This window comes from Mandrillus leucophaeus, unplaced genomic scaffold (assembly GCF_000951045.1).
Source record: "Mandrillus leucophaeus isolate KB7577 unplaced genomic scaffold, Mleu.le_1.0 Scaffold38, whole genome shotgun sequence".
NCBI lineage: Eukaryota > Metazoa > Chordata > Mammalia > Primates > Cercopithecidae > Mandrillus > Mandrillus leucophaeus.
In genome coordinates, this window is record NW_012104031.1 from 2,679,955 (window position 1) to 2,689,500 (window position 9,546).

The following is a 9,546-nucleotide window of genomic DNA, read 5'->3' on the forward strand; positions in this document are numbered from 1 at the left end:
GACTGGGAAATGATACCCTTTCATAGCTGGTTATTATTGGAAAGGTAAGATCTTCCCCTCAAGCTCCCTGGATTCCAGCGAGACAGGCTCTGCCTGGGAGGTGCTGTCAAAAGAGGCTCTGATGGCTATCCCACCTCTGGCTGGCGAGGATTCAGGGCAGGCCAGGATGATGACTTTCAGGGTGGCTGCAGGTCCTCCCCTTGACCGACTGTGGGGTTGTGGGATGAGAAAAAAGGAATCCCCTTCCCACTCCATTCCCACCCCAGCTCCGCTGCAGACACGAGGGAGGTATGTTGTCCCCAGAGGACAATGTGACCCCAGAGGAGCCGAGTGGACCGTAGCCTGGTCTCTGTCACTGAGCTGACCACTAAGGCCTGTGTTTTCTGGAAAGTTAGAAGCCTCAGTGCTTCGCTTCTTGCAGTGGCAGGTTTGAGGTCTAGAACGGGTAAAAATAAATCTATCCATAAAAATAACCACTAGATGTGGGAAAATGGAGTTGGCCCCGCTGGGGCAAGAAGGAGGACACTGCCTCTGGCATCAGAAGTTCATAGTCTGCATGTTCTGCTCAGCTCTGAGCAGTCCTGTTTCCCTCTTCTCGCAGCCGTACTCTTGACTTTACAGGTTCCTGTTCTTTAGGTCTAGCCTGGCTCTCCTCAGCCTCCTGTCCTCCCCATAGCAGGTCAGTCTCTACAGGGCTTACATCACTGTGGACGCTGTCCCTACCCCATCTCTCACTTGAGGAAAATGCAGTCAGCACTGTCTCTCGCTTAGCTGTTTAACAGAATGTGTTCCTCTGCCTCTCGATGACTCCACCTTGAGTTTTCCAAATCTTCCTCACCATTTCCTGCACCTCCCCCAAATGCAGACTTCATGACTCCCTGTTGTGAATATCTACCGTTTTGCCTTGGCTAGAACAGCAGCCATTTTCCCCATGCCCGAACCCAGTTCTTTGGGATGTCCTTTTTTCTCACTGTTAAGATGGAAGCTGGGCCAGGCCTGGTGGCTCATGCGTGTAATCCCAGCACTTTGGGAGGCCGAGGCCGTCGGATCACTCGAGGTCAGGAGTTCAAGACCAGCCTGGACAACATGGTAAAACCATGTCTCTACTAAAAATACAAAACTTAGCCGGCACGGTGGTGTGCGCCTGTAGTCCCAGCTACTCGGGAGGCTGAGGCAGGAGAATCGCTTGAAACCAGGTGATGAAGGTTACAGTGAGCTGAGATTGAGCCACTGTACTCCAGGCTGGGTGATAGAGTGAGACTCTGTCTCAATAAATAAATAAATAAATAAAAATACAAAAAAAAAAAAAAAAATCACTGGGCATGCCTGTAATCCCAGGTACACAGGAGACTGAAGCCTGAGAATCACTTGAACCCCAGAGACTGAAGTTGCAGTAAGCTGAGATTGTGCCACTATACTCCAGCCTGGGTGACAGAAAACAAAACAAAACAAAACAAAATCTCAAAAAACAAAACAAAACAAAAAACAATGATTGAAACTGACATTTTATTAGCGGTCCTAACGCCACCTGACCCAAGCTGAGCCAATTACATCCTTCCCTGAGAGTTTTGCACTTACGATCAAACAGAAAACAAGGCTTGGTTCCTGCTGCGAATACTGTGAAGAGAGAGACTCTGGAAGTATCAGGGGTCAAGTTCCCTGCCCCCTGGAAGAAGCCTGCAATAAATGAGAATACAGCTCGCACGCATGCAAGACAGGCAGAGGAGAAAGCTAAGGAGTGAGTGCCAGCAGCACTGGAGTTCGTTGTACCTCATATCCCACTGTACCCCTGCCTTTCCTGCAAATGAGTTACATGACTCATTGTGTATGCCTACGCTAGATGAAACTAGGTTTTTTGGTCACTTGTACTAAGTAATGTAGAAATGTAGTATAGAAAGTAATATACAAAGTCTTTGAGCTAGTACCTACCATTTAGATTCAGTCATTTCTGTGCATTTTATTCATTCAGTAAGTATCTCTGAATACCTACTGTTCAATTTAGCATACATTTATTGAATGTCTACTGTTTCAACATCTACTGGGCCCAGATGAGGTATACAGAGGTAATAAGCTTATAGTTTAGTAGAAGGAAAAGATATTTTCACAGCATAAGTAGCTACAATCAAAGATGCTATAATCTTTTAAATATATTTACTGAATGCTTACTATGTGCTAGGTAGTACATATTAAAAGATGAAATATAAAATGCTAGGAAACGCTAGGGTGATTGCCTCGGATGGGAATATTAGAAAGCTCTAGGAAGGAGATAATATTTGCAAGTACCTGAAAAATCTTGGAAAGCAAGCTTTAAACTGTTTTGGATGGGGGTGGGGTTAGGATGGGACATGAGCAAAGGTCTGGAGGTAGAAAGAATACAGAACGAGGTGGGTGGATTTCCTGAGGCCAGGAGTTTGAGCCTGGCCTGGGCAACATGGCAAAACCCCATCGCTAGTAAAAATACAAAAATTTAGCTGGGTATGGTGGCACATACCTGTAATCCCAGCTACTTGGGAGGCTGAGGCACGAGAATAGTTTGAATCCAGGAGGCAGAGGTTGCGATGAGCCAAGATCGCGTCACTGCACTCCTGTCTGGGTGACAGAGCAAGACTCTGTCTCAAAAAAAAAAAAGAAAGAACAAAAGAATAGAGAAGAAAGACGGGGGAGGTGGTTTAGTTTAGTCAATGGAGGGCCCTGAGTGGCCTCACTGGGTCTATGTTTAGCAAGCTGGCTGTGGCAGTAGTGTGTAGGGTAGACTGCAAGCCTAGAGATGATGGGAGGGATAATCCAAGCACAATGCATTACTAGGCAATGTTATGGAACATAGTGATATGTAACATAGTCCCTGCCTTCCAGAAGCATCTAACCTGGTTGTGGAGAGATATAAAGTGAATAACAACGGAATAAAGTATATGCTGAAGTCTAAAACTTTGTTCCAGATGGAAAATCCAGTGAAAGTTTAGCAAAGGAAAGCTGAAGATGGGCTGGAAGCTTTGCAGAAGGCTTCTTAGAGTTGGTGAGACTCCAGTTGGACGTTTTGATTATTTCTAATGTTTTTCTTTCTACCTCCTTGCAGAGCAGGCCTGGTAATGGCTGCAGGGTAGACAGATGCATTCATCAGAGTAACTTCTGTCCCCATGTCCTGTGTCTATCCTTATTATACAAAACCCAGGGCAAGGGTTCTAATGGGGAAGAAACGGGATCCAGGAAGACCCACTGAGCTCCAGCTGAGGGACTGGGGGCGTGAATGCTAGACAGAGATACCAAGGCAGAAGTCCTTGGACTTGACTTAGGTCAAGATGGCAGGAGATCAGAGAAGGCTGCTAGATGGAGACAGAGATAGCCAGGGTTTACCCTCCAAGACATTCTCATGTACAATGAAAACAACTAATTCTCTGGCCGGGCGTGGTGGCTCATGCCTGTAATCCCAACACTTTAGAAGATGAAAGCGGGCAGATCACTTGAGATCAGAAGTTCGAGACCAGCCTGGCCAACATAGCAAAACCCCGTCTCTACTAAAAATACAAAAAAAAAAAAAAAAAAAATTAGCTGGGCATGGTTGCATACGCCTGTAATTCCAGCTACTCAGGAGGCTGAGATCAAGCCTCCTGTTAAAGCGGGAATCACTTGAACCCAGGAGGCGGAGGTTGCAGTGAGCGGAGATCGCGCCACTGCACACTCCAGCATGTGTGACAGACCGAGACTCAATCTCAAAAACAAGACCAAAAACAAAAAACAACAACTAATTCTCAAGTTCAGATTGAGCATTGCTTCAGTAATCAGGGAGGGTCTGCTCAGGGAAGGTAATAGTGACTTCAGCTGAGAGGGTCCAAGAAAGATAAAAATGGATATTTCTTGCTGTATTTATATGAGAGATAAGCAAATAGCAGCAGCTGTTTCAGCAGCAATAGCAGCAGCAACGGCAGCAGCAGGCTGGGCTATTTCTCCACTGCAAGAACCTTGATGAGTCCTCCATGGGAGGGCTGGCTTCCAGCTCACCCCCTTGCTGAGTGTGGGTGGTCTTCTACACTTGACAAGCAACGATTTCGTTTTTCCCACTTCCTGGGATTCCTGTGAGAGGACTGGATGGAACAGCTTTTACAGAGATCATTAGAAAGGGTGTCTGAATCTGCAAGGGTGGGATGCAGAATTAAATCAAAGGACACTTTCTCTGAGGGCTTGAGGAGCTGGTCTCAGAGGACCACCTAGTTACTATTACCACAGAGATCTTTGTGGCTCAACTTTTGTTTGTTGGGTTTTTGTTCTTTGTGTATTGCTGGTTTCATGCTCTGATTCTATGAGGTTTACTAGGGATGCCAAGCGTTCCATGTTACTCTGCGATCTCAGGCAGCCGCTGTGTTAGAGGTGGGTTAAACTGGGCAGAGACAGCCTGTGTTCATGGGAAAAGCCCGTGTGTTGGGCTGTGTGCTCCTGGAGGGAGGGGATTGTCTCTTCTCCATCTTTGCATCCCCAGTGACAAGAACATCAAAGGCATCTGTGCATACTGTTAAATGAAGAAGTGTAGAATTTGACATGAGAAAACCCGAAACAGAAGGTGAGGGCCAGAAGCATCTTTCTGATCCAGGACTTTCGATAATATGCAGAATTTGTTTGATTTACTTGGGTGCATATTTTGCTCTTCTAATTTCATTCTGGTTCAATTGCTTTGGAAGCTGCAGTTGTTTGATTTTAATTTCACTTTGAACTCATTAACTAAGCTGTTATTATTTTTTTTAATGCAAGTTTGGTTCATGATTTGTTTTTCTAATCAAATATTTGTCTCTCATTTATTTCAGGGTATAACAAATTAGTGCCATTTAAAAATAGTTTTTGGTTAATGGTTGGGTTCAATAGAGCTGAGGAAGTGAGTGTGGAGTGAAGGGAACAAGCGATGATTTTTAAATTGAATTTTGAATCCTAATTAGAGAATCAGCAATGCCCTAAGTACTCGTTAAGTTTCCAATGAAGATCAAAGGAAGTCCAACTGGAAGGATCCTTGCTGACCTCATGCTAGATAGAGTTTACAACCTGTCCCACCCCAGACCTCCTGTTCCAGAGCCTTTAACAGTTCTGTGTTTGCTCAGTACATTGCAGTTTACAAACCCACTGAGCTCCAGCTGAGGGACTACATCAAATATTTAATTTGATCCTTGCAAGAGTCCTATATGGTAGGAAGAATTGGGCATGAGTTATTATTCCCATCTTACAGTTGGGGAAACCGAGGCTCAGAAAGGCTGACTATATTGTTTGGTATCACACAGTTCATGGTAGAAATATAACAGAAATCCTTTAACTGCTGGTCCAAGGCTCTTTCCCTTGCTTTGGTGTGAAAGGCTTTCTTACCCTCTACATTCCAGGCCAATTCTGCAGGCTTCAGGATCCACAGATTTGGGGAGAACTGGGGAGAGAAGCCCTGGCCGGGAGGGGATGCTGGGAAAGGAGGGGTGGCAGTGGAACCTATCTCCATGCCAGGAACTGAATCCCAGCTCTTCTGCTTCTCAAGATGACACTGGAGCCTGGATTTCTGAAACTCACTTTCTCATCTTGGGGAGACCACAGGAGGCAGGCCCTCCTAGAAACCTAGTGTACAATTTACTTTGTGGGAGATGCTCAGCTCTCTTTTCAGTCTCTCCTTGACTTAAGCAGCTCCTGACCCCCATCTTCATGACCCCTTCCAGGCATACAGCTAGTGAAGCCACGGCTTCCCAGCCTGGCCCTGGCAAATGCTCAGGTTGTGCACTTACCTTTCAGTCATTCATCCAACACTTTGTGAGCCTACTATGTGCTAAACAAAGAAGCAAGCCACTTTACCTGCATTATTGCCTTTTACTTTTGGAATCCTAAGAAGTAGGTGTTGTCCGGGCGCAGTGGCTCACACCTGTAATCCCAGCACTTTGGGAGGCTGAGGCGGGTGGATCACCTGAGGTCAGGAGTTCAAGACCAGCCTGGCCAACATGGCGAAACCCTGTCTCTACTAAAAATACAAAAAACTAGCCAGGTGTGGTGGCAGATACCTGTAATCCCAGCTACTTGGGAAGCTGAAGCAGGAGAATCACTTGAACCCAGGAGGTGGAGGTTGTAGTGAGCTGAGATGATGCCATTACACTCCAGCCTGGGCAACAGAGTGAGACTCCATCTCAAAAAAAAAAAAAAAAAAAAAAAAGAGAGAGAGAGAGAGAGAAAGCAGCATCCAGGCCCATCCCTGAATGTCCAGGGCAACAGAGAAGAGAGAAGTTTTAAATGTCTGTCCAGGCTGTGTGTCCATCTCACTGTAGCAGCCTCCAGAAGGCAAGAGCTGAGAATGGCACAAATGTCTTGTGCTCGCTGCAGAGGCTCTTGGTCCATGGGGGAGGAAGGTGGGAAAAGGAAAACTACTCTCTATATTTAACCTGGGAAGTGTGCAGAGTAGAGGTGGAGACCGGGCTACTGGGAGCAGAAAGCTGGACTGGGTGAATTTTTGTTTGGTTTTGAGATGGCGTTTTGCTCTTTTCGCCCAGGCTGGAGTACAATGGCGCGCGATCTTGGCTCACTGCAACCTCTGCCTCCCACGTTTAAGCAATTCTTACAGGCGTGTGTGCTACCATGCCCAGCTAATTTTTGTATTTTTAGTAGAGATAGGGTTTCACCATGTTGGCCAGGATGGTCTCATACCCCTGATCTCAGGCGATCCATCCGCCTTGGCCTTCCAAAGTGCTGGGATTACAGGCATGAGGCCCCAGGCACAGCCAACTGGGTAAATGTTTTTAAAGAAACTGCTCACTACCCAACAACTGTCTGCCTCACTCTGTTCCCAACTCCTTTGGGTCTTCCCAGACCTCTGGAGAAGAAGATACCCTGGATTTTTGGGAAATCTCTCCACCCATACCCCTGCCTCCCAGCTGAACTGCAGATGGCTCAAAAGATAGTGAATGCTCAGAGAAGGAGACTTTGCAGCCTCTTCGGGTTACACAGCCCTACTTTTAGCTACTAGATGCAAGCAAGTTCTTCAGGAAGTCTGTTCTTAGTCCTTAGTGCACACTCTCATAGGGCACCCACCAGAAACAAAAAGGGAGCAGCAACTGAGATATGAGGCATTTTAAGACTTTTGCTGAGTCTTCCCCAGCATCCCCCTCCCAACTGACTTGGAGTTCTACCTTAGAGGCCCTTTCATCTACTGGAACTGAAAGTGAGGATGACATAGGGAGGTGCTCGCCAGAGGCAAGGAGGAGTGGGGGAGGCATTGCTCCAGTCTGGCTTCATCTGCCTTCTTAGCTTCTTCTGGGACTTGGCGTCAGGGATAGGGAGAAAGTTTGTAGGCAGGAAAAGCTAATCCTGTTGTGTAACATGGAGGAGTATGAGTTATATGTTAGGGGCCACAGACAGCATTTTATTTTTGTTTTTATTTTTAAAATTAATTAATTAATTAAGTTAGAGACAAGATCTCACCCCGTCACCCAGGCCGGAGTACAGTTGTTCAGTATTGGCTCTCTGCAGCCTCAACCTCCTGAGCTCAAGCAATTCTCCCACCTCAGCCTCCCAGGTAGCTGGGACTACAGGTGCATGCCACCATGCCAAGCTAATTTATTTTTATTTATTTATATTTTTTTGTAGAGACAAGGATTCACACCATGTTGCCCAGGCTGGTCGTGAAACCCTGGGCTCAAGTGATCTGCCCACCTTCCATGAGCCACTGGGCCCGGCCTTATTTATGGTTTGCTGAGTGGCCCTTGCAAAGTGTTCAACCTCTCTAGGCCCCTGTGGGTTTCCCACATCTGTGGCACTGGTGTACAGGTAGGGGACACAATGGGCTGTCTTTCCTATGTAGGATGAAACCTGAAACGTCGCTAATTAATTTCAGGGAAAGGCCCAGGCAGCACCTTGAACCAAGATCCTTGGGATAAATTAGAAACACAGAGGCAGATTCTGGAACTGTGGGCTCCAATGACAAATGGCATCTTCAGAGGTCATCTGGTTCTTCCCCTCCACATTCTAGGCAGGCATGCCCTTGCCACTACCCAAACAGTAGCTGATTCTGAATCGAGAGAGATTTCTGGAGAAGATAGTCTCATAGCCTAGCCTTATGTGAACACACTTTTTCCAAGTCAGCTACCGGCCTCCATTGCTGCACTTCCTGTTGACCATGGAAGTTGCAGCACCCTGATGGTCCATCCTGACGGGACCACCTGTTTTGGGACCACTCACCACAAGAGGTCATAGTGCCCAAGCTGTAATCACAAGTATGGAGCTATAATTTCTGCTTGCTAGTTACCCCAGTGCAGTCAATGTGCTATCATCTCCCTGTGATAATCAGCCCGACAATAACCAACCTATTATGCTTCTTGCATAATAAAGGTTGAGGAACAGCAGTCACAAAATAACTGTGGCTCAGATCCATCTGCTCAGCAGTTTCTTAAGACTCAGCTCTATGCCACCTCCTCTGAGAAGTCTCCCGGATCTCCTCTCCCACACCCAGCTTAGGTGTCCTTCAGGGCTTCTGTAGCACTGCTCGGTTTCAGACCTTGTTCTTCACTCTGAAGCCTGTATGTTCTCTTCCAAAGACTCTGCTCCTGGGGTCCATGGCTCTGGGACCTCTGACTTTCCTCCATCCTTACCCATTGCTCCCATTTGTCTTTTCTGTTTGTTTGTTTGTTTATTATTTTTTATTTTTTTTGAGATGGAGTTTCGCTCTGTTGCCCAGGCTGGAGTGCAGCAGAGCAATCTTGGCTCACTGCAACCTCTGCCTCCCGGGTTCAAGCAATTCTCCTACCTCAACTTCCCGAGTACCTGGGATTACAGGCATGTGCCACCACACCCATCTAATTTTTGCATTTTTAGTAGAGACAGGGTTTCATCATGTTGGCCAGGCTGGTCTCGAACTCCTGTCCTCAGGTGATCCACGCGCCTTGGCCTCCCACAATGCTGGGATTACAGGCGTGAGCCATAGCACTCAGCCCACTTGTCCTTTCTTGTCTTTAACATTTAGTCAGCTGTTTCAAGTTCACAGGGTAGTTTATTACAGAGTCTGGCCTCTTGGTGGATAAGCTCAACCCCAGTGAGCTGAGAGGTGTACAGACTCTGACATCTGGTCCTGTCAGCACAGGCTCCCTGGTGCACCAGCTTCTAGAGCCACATTTCTCGTTCCCTCTCCCGAGTTTCCATTCCTTCCATCTCACTCCATGGCCAGGGACATTTCTCTCACTTTCTACTGTCACACCAGAAGCAAAACCTTCTCTGTCCAGCACCAGTTATCTCAGCTGTCATCACAACAAGCTCAATTCCAGGTCATCAGATCTCCTGAATTATAAAACTAGAATCTCCCAAGTAGTTTCTACCTCTTTGAGACACCTGGGACAGATTTTTTTTTTTTTTTTGGCTAAACATTCTTTATTTTTCTTTATTTTATTTTTTACAGTTTTCCTGACTACCTTATGGGTAGTTAAATCAAATGCACAGAATTTATGCCAGGCTCTGTTTTAAGACTGAGACAAAGGTGGATACAACGAAGCCCCAAGGGTTTGTCAGAAGTTCCTCATATTACCCATCGATTTAAATACTTTGCTGACTCCTGAC